The sequence below is a fragment of the Cervus canadensis genome, chromosome 4 (genome assembly GCF_019320065.1).
Source record: "Cervus canadensis isolate Bull #8, Minnesota chromosome 4, ASM1932006v1, whole genome shotgun sequence".
Classification (NCBI taxonomy): domain Eukaryota; kingdom Metazoa; phylum Chordata; class Mammalia; order Artiodactyla; family Cervidae; genus Cervus; species Cervus canadensis.
Genome location: NC_057389.1, coordinates 29,281,526 through 29,293,348, shown reverse-complemented (window position 1 = coordinate 29,293,348; position 11,823 = coordinate 29,281,526).

The following is an 11,823-nucleotide window of genomic DNA, read 5'->3' as shown; positions in this document are numbered from 1 at the left end:
GGAATACATATAGGAATACAATAGGAGATCTGGGAATAGGAGTGCTGGAGAATACAGTTGTGAGGAACTGTATTCTTTCTCTAAGTCAGTGAAATTAAAACCTGACACTCTAGGGGAAAGAAGGCCTGGCATGTTTTCGGTAAGTCCCCAGCTGATTCTAATGTGCGTCCAGGGCTGACACGACTATTTTATCCCATACCGTTCTTGCTGTCAATTGGGAAAGGCAGAATTAGGACAGCACATTGAATCACTGGAAGATGACAGCTGAGCTTTTCTGCGGGGTCTCCATGATAGCCCAGGAGACCCCTTGAGGTTCCCAGGAGGAGAAGGGTTGGAGTCTGTGAATGAAGTTACTGGCGTTCCTGCCTCTTTAGTCCCTGATTGAGGACTGCCTGCTAATCTTGTTTGTAAGGAGCTCAGCTGAGCTGCCAGGTGTGGGAGGAGTTCAAAAGGCAAGGAGTCAAAAATGAGAGACTTTGGGTCTTTAATCACTTCTGTGATCGAATGGGCACTTGTGGTAAAGAACCTGCCTGCCAATGCTGGAGATGTAAGAGATACGGATTTGGGAAGATCCCCTGGAGAAGGACATGGCAACCCACTCCAGTCTTCTTACCTAGAGGGTCACGGTCCACAGGGTTGTAAAGAGTCAGAAACAACTGAAGTGACTTCACACGCAGTGTGATGGAATAAGCAAGCAGCTAAAATTCGAGAAAGTGCCAGCTCCCCTGTTCCACATTCCCCCATGGAAAGGCACCCCAGCTGAGAGTCAGTGGCATCAGAGCTACATGGGGATGTCTTACTGCTGAAGGCGTCCTGGAACCAAAGGCTCCAGTATTTTAAGGATCCTGACACCGCTGGTGAGGGGACGAGGGGGAAAGTCTGGGAGCAGAAAAGTTTTCAAGATTCTCCCCTTCGCTCATAAGGAAGCAGAGGTCCTCAGATGGAAACCTATAAGGGACTTACCTGGTGGTCCAGTGGTTAAGATCAGCACTTCCAGTGCAGGGGACAAGGGTTCAACCCCTGTTCGGGGAACTATAAGATCCCACATGCCACTCACATTTAACAAAAAACAAAAAACCATTTTGGAATGAAAGTGACGGATAGGAATGGCCCTAAGTCCTTGACTGCAACCCCCTTCAGAAACAGAAGTTCGCAGGCTGTGCCCCAGGTCTGGTGAGGGGAGGGCAGCTTCCTCGCTCATCCTACCAGGTATTCTGGATAAAGCCTTCTTAATTGCCTGGGGTCAGGCCTGAAAAATCAATCACAAATCGACCCTTAACCAGAAGCTGATTCTGCAATGCCTATATCCTCATCCAAACTCTGAATAGTTTTCCCAGTCTTTCCTGTTTCTTGAGCGAAAGCAATTGGGTTTTTTTTCCCCCCAAACTTACCTTTCCATTTTCCTTCTATTTCCACTCCCTGGGGGCCAGCAAGTCCCACATCATCAGCTGTGGCTCCAGGCCCACTGCCTCCAGCTGAGCCTCTGCCTGGAGAACTTGGGTGCCTAAGAACATCACACAGGAATTCTTGCTGTGCGCAGTGGCTCTTGAGCATGGCAGAACACAGAAGAGCTGATGTTGTTTTTATGGAGCATATTTGACTTTCTTACTTTTCATGTGATTTTAATCTTCCCCCACTTTTCCTCCCCACTTGTTTGTCCACCTCACTGCCTTCAGGAACCTCAAGTTCAACAATCATTCAACCCCTTGAGGACTTCAAACTCTCTCACCCACCATCTTTTCACCATCCTTTCAACTCCCTTGCTCAAGTCTTCACTTCCCTCTTTACTGATTTCATGGTCTATAATCACTTCCTCTCTTAAAGTTCTGTCCCTGTCTGCATTTCTGTTGGCAAACTGGCCAATTCTTTCCTGAACCTGTTTCTCATAGTAAATTATCAAATGGAAACAGCTGCCAGTATATGCTACTAACACTCTTTTCCAACTTCTCCTAAGGTCACACATTCAATGGTATGTTACCTACCTTCCAAGTTGTCAGGTGACCAAAGTTTCACTTCTTCACAAGATCAATCACCATCCTTCCATCCTTTGATAGCAGTTTCTTTGCCACCTGCTGCCAGTCCCTAATCCAGCGCCTCAAGTTTGTTTAGGTTTCTGTTCAATAGCATTTACTGCTGGTCCAAACATTTATATCAGTTGGGATGGGTATCTCAGATGGCTTATGTCATGGTAACAAATGCCCAAAGTCTGTGCCTAAATGACCAGTTTGTTTTCTTCCTCATACTACACTACCTTCATTACTTCGTGGGGGGTTGAGGGAGAGGTTTAGAGAGGTGACCAAGTTAATTTTAGTCCCTTAAGGGTCTAGGCTAAGAGACCAGCCACCATCTTGAATACTGTTGGCTGTCAAGAAAGAAAAGATGGCTCCAGAAGGTCTCAGGCCGGTGATTATGTGTTCTAGCCATGACGTGGTAGTTCCAACCACAACTCACTCACTAGTGGGCTAGAACCAGTCATATGAACCTTCTCAACCACAAAGGAGCCATATTGGTTGACAGTTTAAGAAATGAAAGCCTAAATACTGTGATTATAAGCTATAATAGTATTTTTTTGTCTTAATATGGCATACGGTTTATGGTTTGCTGACAAGCTCATATGTGTTTTAAAATTTCTGTGCATTCAGATGGATAATAACCAGCTTTGGCTAGTCAAATACAAGTTACTTGTTTACTCTGACACTGAAAGAAAAGTAAAAGACTGCAAAACAAAATAAAGATCAAATTACAGATAGAGTTTTGGGGATCTTCAGCACATGTGATAATTAAAGCCTGCAATAGATGAGTTTATCTATGTATAGTTGTGGAGGAGAGAAGGACTTAGAACTGAGCTCTTAGGAGATCCACCATTTTGTGTTCTGATAGAGGAGAAGTACACAAAGCAGATTTACACAAAGCTTCTGGAACAATGTTGTGTCATGGAATCCAAAGGAAGACAGCATTTCAAGAAAGAGGAAGTGTCAGCTTTGCCAGATGCTGAGAAACCAAGGAAGATGACAGAAAGCACCTGATTAATTTGGCTTCATGGGTCACTGTTAGTGTTTGCAAGAACAGTGAAGTAGTCAGGGACAATCCATTTTAGAAAAGGTTGAAGATAAAAACAAGAAGTGAGGAAGTGAGTCAGTAAGAGCAAACTCTCCTAAAAATGTGATGAGGGGAAGAAATACATTGAGAGGTGGAGGGACAGTTTTAGTTTTTTGACTTTGCATTGACAATGTAATCATTAATTGTGTGTCCCAGTGTGGTTGAGAAGTCAGCCTTTATTCTGGAGTTGCAGTTATCATGCAGAGACTGTTCAGATCAATATTATTTGATGAATCTGTGTTCCTGCAAGAAGGCAGCTCCCAGTGGCACCATGATTCAATTAGAATGTGGCAGAAATTGCTATTTCCTCCAAATATCCATTTTCCCAGGCAGGTTAGAATTTTCAGCCAGGCACAGGGCCTCCCAAACTAAAGACAATTCCTCAGTCTCCCTTGTAATTATATATGACCAGGGAAATAAGTCCTAAACAATGCAAATAAGCGAGAGTATCCTGTAGCAGGGCTTCCCAGGTGGCTCAGTGGTAAAGAATCCCCCTGCTAACCAGAAGACGTGAGTTCGATCCCTGAGTCGAGAAGATCCCCTGGAGAAGGAAATAGCAACCCACTCCAGTATTCTTGCCTGGGAAATCCCATGGACAGAGGAGCCTGGCAGGCTACAGTCCATGGGGCTACAAAAGAGTAGGACACGACTTAGTGACTAAACAACAACAACATCCTGTAGCAACTTCAGAGAACCTTCCTTAAGCAACAGCTTACACGAGTCATTTGACCCACTATGTCACTTTCTTCTTCCTTGCTGGTTGAAATATGGACACGATAGTTGGAGCTGAAGAGCCATCTTGGACCATGAGGTGACCTTGGGAATAGAGGCTATAGTTGACAGAGTAAAAAGCTAGAAGGATCCAAAGTCTGTGTTGACTTCATAAAACAGAGTTCTACGGCAGCCCTAGAAATCTGTGTCTGTTAATGTTACAAAATGTAACATTAATGCAAATTTTGTTAATGCAAAAGGAAAATAAGCATCTAATTTAAGCCTCACATTTTGCAGGTTACTAATATCCTTGCTGTGTGCTGGGCTTAGTTGCTCAGTTGTGTCCAACTCTTTGCAACCACCTGGACTGTAGCCCGCCAGGCTCCTCTGCCCATGGAATTCTCCAGGCAAGAATACTGGAGTGGATTGCCATGCCCTCCTCCAGGGGATCTTCCCAACCCAGGGATCAAATCCAGGTCTGCTCCGGGTGGATTCTTTACCATCTGAGACACCAGGGAAGCCCAAGAATACTGGAGTGGGTAGCCTATCCCTTCTCCAGGGGGTCTTCCCCACCCAGGAATCATCTCCTGCATTACAGGTGGATTCTTCACCAGCTGAGCTACCAGGGAAGCCCACTTAGTCAAATCTAAATCTAATTAATATATACAAGGTCAGCAAGAAAAGTGCAGACTAATAAAATTGACAATCCATCCCTGAAATGAAAGCGGATTAAAAGTCACTGGAGAAAATTCTATTTAGGAAAAATAATAGTGTTAATTTAAGACCACGGATACTGGTCAGGAGTCCTTGATATTAAGAAGGAAATTAAGAATATAAGTTTCCCATTTGCAGCAACATGCATGGACCTGGAGAGCATTATGCTAAAGTGAAATAAGTCAGATAGAGAAAGACAAATACTGTATGAATTCATCTATATGTGGAGCTTAAAATATACACAAACTAGTGAATACTACAAAAAAGAAGCAGACTCATATATAGAGAGAACAACCTAGTAGTTACTATTAGGGGAGAACTTAGGTATGGGAGAGTGAAAGGCACAAACTATTAGATGTAAGATAGGCTACAGGATGTATTGAATAACACAAGGAATCAAGCCAGTATTTTGAAATAACTATAAATGGAGTGTAACAATTTTTTCTAAGAAAAAAAATTACAATTTTTAAATAAGTAAATTTTAAAAATTAAAAACAATATATAAAAATAAACTCAAAGTCGATTAAAGATCTAAATGTAAGACCAGATACTATAAAACTCCTAGAGGAAAACATAGGCAGAACAATCTTTGACACAAATTGCAGCAAATTTTTTGCATCCATCTCTTAAAGTAATGGAAATAAAAGCAAAGATAAACAAATGGGACCTAATTAAACTTCAAAGCTTTTGTACCAAAAAGGAAACTATAAAAAACAAAAAGACAACCTGTGGAATGGGAGAAAATATTTGCAACCAATGCGACTGACCAGGGATTAATTTCTCAAATATACAAAGTTTGTATATCTCAATATCCAAAAAACAAACAATCCAATTAAAACATAGGCAGAAGACCTAAATAGACATTTCTCCAAAGAAGTCATACAGATGACCAACAGGCACATGAAAAGATGCTCAACATCACTATTAGAGAAATGCGAATCAAAACTACAATGAGGTACTACTTCATATCAGTCAGAATGACCATCATTAAAAGCCTACAAATAACAAATGCAGGAGAGGATGTGGAGAAAACGGAGCCCTCCTATCCTGTTGACTGGAATGTAAATTGGTGAAGCCACTATAGAGAACAGTATGGAGCTTCCTTAAGACTCTCAAAATAGAGCTACTATATGAACCAGCAATCTCATTCCTGGGCATATATCTGGAAAAGACAAAAACACCAATTCAAAAAGATACATACATCCTGATGTTTATACAAGTACTATTTATAATAGTGAAGATATGGAAGCAACCTAAATGACTGTCAACAGATGAATGGATAAAGAGGATGTAGTATATATATACAATAGGATATGGCTCAGCCATTAAAAAGAATGAAATACTGCCATTTGCAGCAACATGGATGGACCCAGAGATTTTCATACTGAGTCCTTCAAAGTCAAATATCATATGATATCATTTATATGTGGACTCTAAAAAAATGATACAAATGAACTTATTTACAAAACAAAACAGAAATTGACTCACAGACATGGAAAACAAATTTATAGTTACCAACGGGGAAAGGAGAGAGGATAAATAAAAAAGAAAATGAGAAGGAAATGGGAAATGACCATAATAGGAAGAAAATGTCACATGAGGAGATGTGGTCTGATATTATCCAGTTTTCCAAATTTACTGGCGTATTGAGTGCAGCACTTTCACAGCATCATCTTTTAGGATTTGAAACAGCTCAACTGGAATTCCATCATCTCCACTAGCTTTGTTCATAGTGATGCTTCCTAAGGCCCACTTGACTTTGCATTCCAGGATGTCTGCCTCTAGGTGAGTGATCATACCATCGTGATTATCTGGGTCATGAAGATATTTTTTGTACAGTTCTTCTGTGTATTCTTGCCACCTCTTCTTAATATCTTCTGCTTCTGTTAGGTCCATACCATTTCTGTCCTTTATTGAGCCCATCTTTGCATGACATTTTCCCTTGGTATCTCTAATTTTCTTGAAGAGATCTCTAGTCTTTCCCATTCTATTGTTTTCCTCTATTTCTTTGCATTGCTCACTGAGGAAGGCTTTCTTATCTCTCCTTGCTATTTTTTGGAACTCTGCATTCAAACGGGTATGTCTTTCCTTTTCTCCTTTGCTTTTGGCTTCTCTTCTTTTCAGAGCTATTTGTAAGGCCTCTGCAGACAGCCATTTTGCTTTTTTTCATTTCTTTTTCTTGGAGATGATCTTGCTCCCTGTCTCCTGTACAATGTCACGAACTTCCTTCCATAGCTCATAAGCACTCTGTCTAATACATCTAGTCCCTTAAATCTATTTCTCACTTCCACTGTATAATCATTAGGTATTTGATTGAGGTCATATCTGAATGGTCTAGTGGTTTTCCCTACTTTCTTGAATTTAAGTCTGAATTCAGCAATAAGGACTTCATGATCTGAGCCACAGTTAGCTTCCAGTCTTGTTTTTGCTGACTGTATAGAGCTTCTCCATCTGTGGCTGCAAAGAATATAATCAATCTGATTTCGGTGTTGACCATCTGGTGATGTCCATGTGTAGAGTCTTCTCTTGTGTAGTTGGAGGAGGGTGTTTGCTATGACCAGTGCATTCTTTTGGCAGAACTCTATTAGCCTTTGCCCTGCTTCATTCTGTACTCCAAGGTCAAATTTGCCTGTTACTCCAGATGTTTCTTGACTTCCTACTTTTGCATTCCAGTCTCCTATAATTAAGAGGATATACTTTCTAGGTGTTAGTTCTAGAAGGTCTTGTAGGTCTTAACAGAACTGTTCAACTTCAGCTTCTTCAGCATCACTGGTTGGGGCATAGACTTGGATTACTGTGATACTGAATGGTTTGCCTTGGAGACGAAGAGAGATCATTGTGTCGTTTTTGAGATTGCATCCAAGTACTACATTTCTGACTCTGTTGACTATGATGGCTACTCCATTTTTTCTAAGGGATTCTTGCCCACAATAGTAGATAGAATGGTCATCTGAGTTAAATTCACCCATTCCAGTCCATTTTAGTTAATTGATTGCTAAAATGTCAACATTCACTCTTGCCATCTCCTCTTTGATCACTTCCAATTTGCCTTGACTCATGGACCTAACATTCCAGGTTCCTATGTAATATTGCTCTTTACAGCATTGGACCTTGCTTCCATCACCAGTCACATCACAAAAACATGTTGTTTTTGCTTTGGCTCCATCCCTTCATTCATTCTGGAGTTACTTCTCCACTGATCTCCAGTAGCATATTGGGCACCTACCGACCTGGGGAGTTCATCTTTCACTGTCCTATCTTCTTGCCTTTTCATACGGTTCATGGGATTCTCAAAGCAGGAATACTGAAGTAGTTTGCTATTCCCTTCTCCAGTGGACCACATTTTGTCAGAACTCTCCACCGTGACCCGTCCATTTTAGGTGGCCCTACACAGCATGGCTCATAGTTTCATTGAGTTAGACAAGGCTGTGGTCCATGTTATTAGATTGGTTAGTTTTCTGTGATGGTGGTTTTCAGTCTGTCTGCCCTCTGATGGAGAAGTATAAGAGGCTTATGAAAGCTTCCTGATGGGATAGACTGACTGAGAGGGATACTGGGTCTTGTTCTGATGGACTGGGCCATGTTCAGTAAATATTTAATCCAATTTTCTGTTGATGGGTGGAGGTATGTTCCCTCCCTGCTGTTTACCTGGGGCCAAACTACAGTGGAGGTAATGAAGATAATGGTTCAGTTCAGTTCAGTTCAATTGCTCAGTCGTGTCTGACTCTTTGCGACCCCATGAACCCCAGCACACCAAGCCTCCCTGTCCATCACAGGGAGTCTACTCAAACTCATGCCCATTGAGTCGGTGATACCATCCAGCCATCTCATCCTCTGTCGTCCCCTTCTCCTCCTGCCCCCAATCCCTCCCAGCATCAGGGTCTTTTCCAATGAGTCAACTCTTGGTGTGAGCTGGCCAAAGTATTGGAGTTTCAGCTTCAGCATCAGTCCTTCCAATGAACATTCAGGACTTATCTCCTTCAGGATGGACTGGTTGGATCTCCTTGCAGTCCATGGGACTCTCAAGAGTCTTCTCCAACACCACAGTTCAAAAGCATCAATTTTTCGGTGCTCAGCTGTCTTCACAGTCCAACTCTCACATCCATACATGACCACTGGAAAAACCATAGCCTTAACCAGATGGACTTTTGTTGGCAAAGTAATTTCTCTGCTTTTTAATATTCTATCTAGATTGGTTATAACTTTCCTCCAAAGAGTAAGCATCTTTTAATTTCATGGCTGCACTCACCATCTGCAGTGATTTTGGAGCCCAAAAAAATAAAATCTGACACTGTTTCCACTGTCTTCCCATTTATTTCCCATGAGGTGATGGGACCAGAAGCCATGATCTTAGTTTTCTGAATGTTGAGCTTTAAGCCACTTTTTCACTCTCCTCTTTCACTTTCATCTCCCTCAAAAGATCCCAGGCATGTACTGCCACAGTCCATGCCCCCAACCCTGTAGCAGACCACCACCGACCCACGCCTTCACTGGAGACTCCCAGACACCCAGAGGCAAGTCTGCTGTGGGGTCACTATTCCCTTCTCCTGAGTCCTGGTGCCCAAGGTTCTGTTGTGCCCTTCAAGAGTCTATTTCCCAGTCCTATGTAAGTTCTGGCAGCTCTATAGTGGGGCTAACGGCGACCTCCTCCAAGAGGACTTATACCATACCCACACCCAGAGTCCCTGGAAAAGGTCAGTTTTCATTTCAATCCCAAAGAAAGGCAATGCCAAAGATTGTTCAATCTACCGCATATTTGCACTCATCTCACATGCTAGTAAAGTAATGCTGAAAATTCTCCAAGCCAGGCTTCAACAATACATGAACCGTGAACTTCCAGATGTTCAAGATGGTTTTAGAAAAGGCAGGGGAACCAGAGGTCAAATTGCCCACATCCGCTGGATCATTGAAAAAGCAAGAGAGTTCCAGAAAAATATCTACTTCTGCTTTATTAACTATGCCAAAGCCTTTGACTGTGTGGATCACAACAAACTGTGGAAAATTCTAAAAGAGATGGGAATACCAGACCACCTGACCTGCCTCTTGAGATATCTGTATGCAGGTCAGGAAGCAACAGTTAGAACTGGACATGGAACAACAGACTGGTTCCAAATAGGAAAAGGAGTACATCAAGGCTGTATATTGTTACCCTGCTTATTTAACTTATATGCAGAGTACATCATGAGAAACACTGGCTGAAGGAAGCACAAGCTGGAATCAAGATTGCCGGGAGAAATATCAATAACCTCAGATATGAAGATGACACCACCCTTATGGGAGAAAGTGAAGAAGAACTAAAGAGCCTCTTGATGAAAGTGAAAGAGGAGAGTGAAAAAGTTGGCTAAAAGCTCAACATTCAGAAAACTAACATCATGGCATCCGGTCCCATCACTTCATGGCAAATAGATGGAGAAACAGTGGAAACAGTGGCAGACTTTATTTTCTTGGGCTCCAAAATCACTGCAGATGGTGAGTGCAGCCATGAAATTAAAAGATGCTTACTCCTTGAAAGGAAAGTAATGACCAACCTAGACAGCATGTTAAAAAGCAGAGACAGTACTTTGCCAACAAAAGTCCATCTAGTCAAGGCTATGGTTTTTCCAGTAGTCATGTATGGATGTGAGAGTTGGACTATAAAGAAAGCAGAGCACAGAAGAATTGATGTTTTTGAACTGTGGTGTTGGAGAAGACTCTTGAGAATCCCTTGAACTGCAAGGAGATCCAACCAGTCCATCCTAAAGGAAGTCAGTCCTGAATGTTCATTGGAAGGACTGATGCTGAAGCTGAAACTCCAATACTTTGGCCACCTGATGCAAAGAACTGAATCACTGGAAAAGACTCTGATGCTGGGAAAGATTGAAGGCAGGAGGAGAAGAGGACGACAGAGGATGAGATGGCTGGATGGCATCACCAACTCAATGGACATGAGTTCACTGGCTTGGAGAAGCCTGGCTTGGAAATTTTGATCATTACTTTGCTAGTGTGTGAGATGAGTGCAATTGTGTGGTAGTTTGAGCATTCTTTGGCATTGCCTTTCTTTGGGATTGGAATGAAAACTGACCTTTTCCAGTCCTGTGGCCACTGCTGAGTTTTCCAAATTTGCTGGCATATTGAGTGCAGCACGTTCACAGCATCATCTTTTAGGATTTGAAACAGCTCAACTGGAATTCCATCACCTCCACTGGCTTTGTTCTTAGTGATGCTTCCTAAGGCCCGCTTGACTTCATATTCCAGGATGTCTGGCTCTAGGTGAGTGATCACACCATCATGAGTATCTGGGTTGTGAAGATCTTTTTTGTACAGTTCTTCTGTGTATTTTTGCCACCTCTTCTTATTTTTCTTCTGCTTCTGTTAGGTCCATACAATTTCTGTCCTTTATTGTGACTGTCTTTGCATGAAATTTTCCTTTGGTATCCCTAATTTTCTTGAAGACCTCTCTAGTCTTTCCCATTCTATTGTTTTCCTCTATTTCTTTGCATTGCTCACTGAGGAAGGCTTGCTTTTTTTTTTTTTTTCTTCCCCATTTATTTTTATTAGTTGGAGGCTAATTACTTTACAATATTGTAGTGGTTTTTTGCCATACATGACATGAATCAGCCATGGATTTACATGTGTTCCCCATCCCGATCCCCCCCCCCCCACCTCCCTCTCCATCCCATCCCTCGGGGTCTTCCAGTGCACCAGCCCTGAGCACTTGTCTCATGCATCCAACCTGGGCTGGTGATCTGTTTCACCCTTGATAGTATACTTGTTTCAATGTTGTTCTCTCTGAACATCCCACCCTCGCCTTCTCCCACAGAGTCTAAAAGTCTGTTCTGTACATCTGTGTCTCTTTTTCTGTTTTGTATATAGGGTTATCGTTACCATCTTTTAAAATTCCATATATATGCATTAGTATTCTGTATTGGTCTTTATCTTTCTGGCTTACTTCACTCTGTATAATGGGCTCCAGTTTCATCCATCTCATTAGAACTGATTCAAATGAATTCTTTTTAATGGCTGAGTAATATTCCATGGTGTATATGTACCACAGCTTCCTTATCCTGAAGAAGGCTTTCTTATCTCTCCTTGCTATTCTTTGGAACTCTGTGTTCAAATGGAATATCTTTCCTTTTCTCCTTTGCCTTTTGCTGCTCTTCTTTTCACAGCTATTTGTAAGGCCTCCTCAGACAACCATTTTGCCTTTTTGCATTTCTTTTTCTTGGGAATGGTCTTGATCCCTGCCTCCTGTAGGATATCACATACCTCCATCCACAGTTCTTCAGGCTGTCAATCAGATCTAATCCCTTGAATCTATTT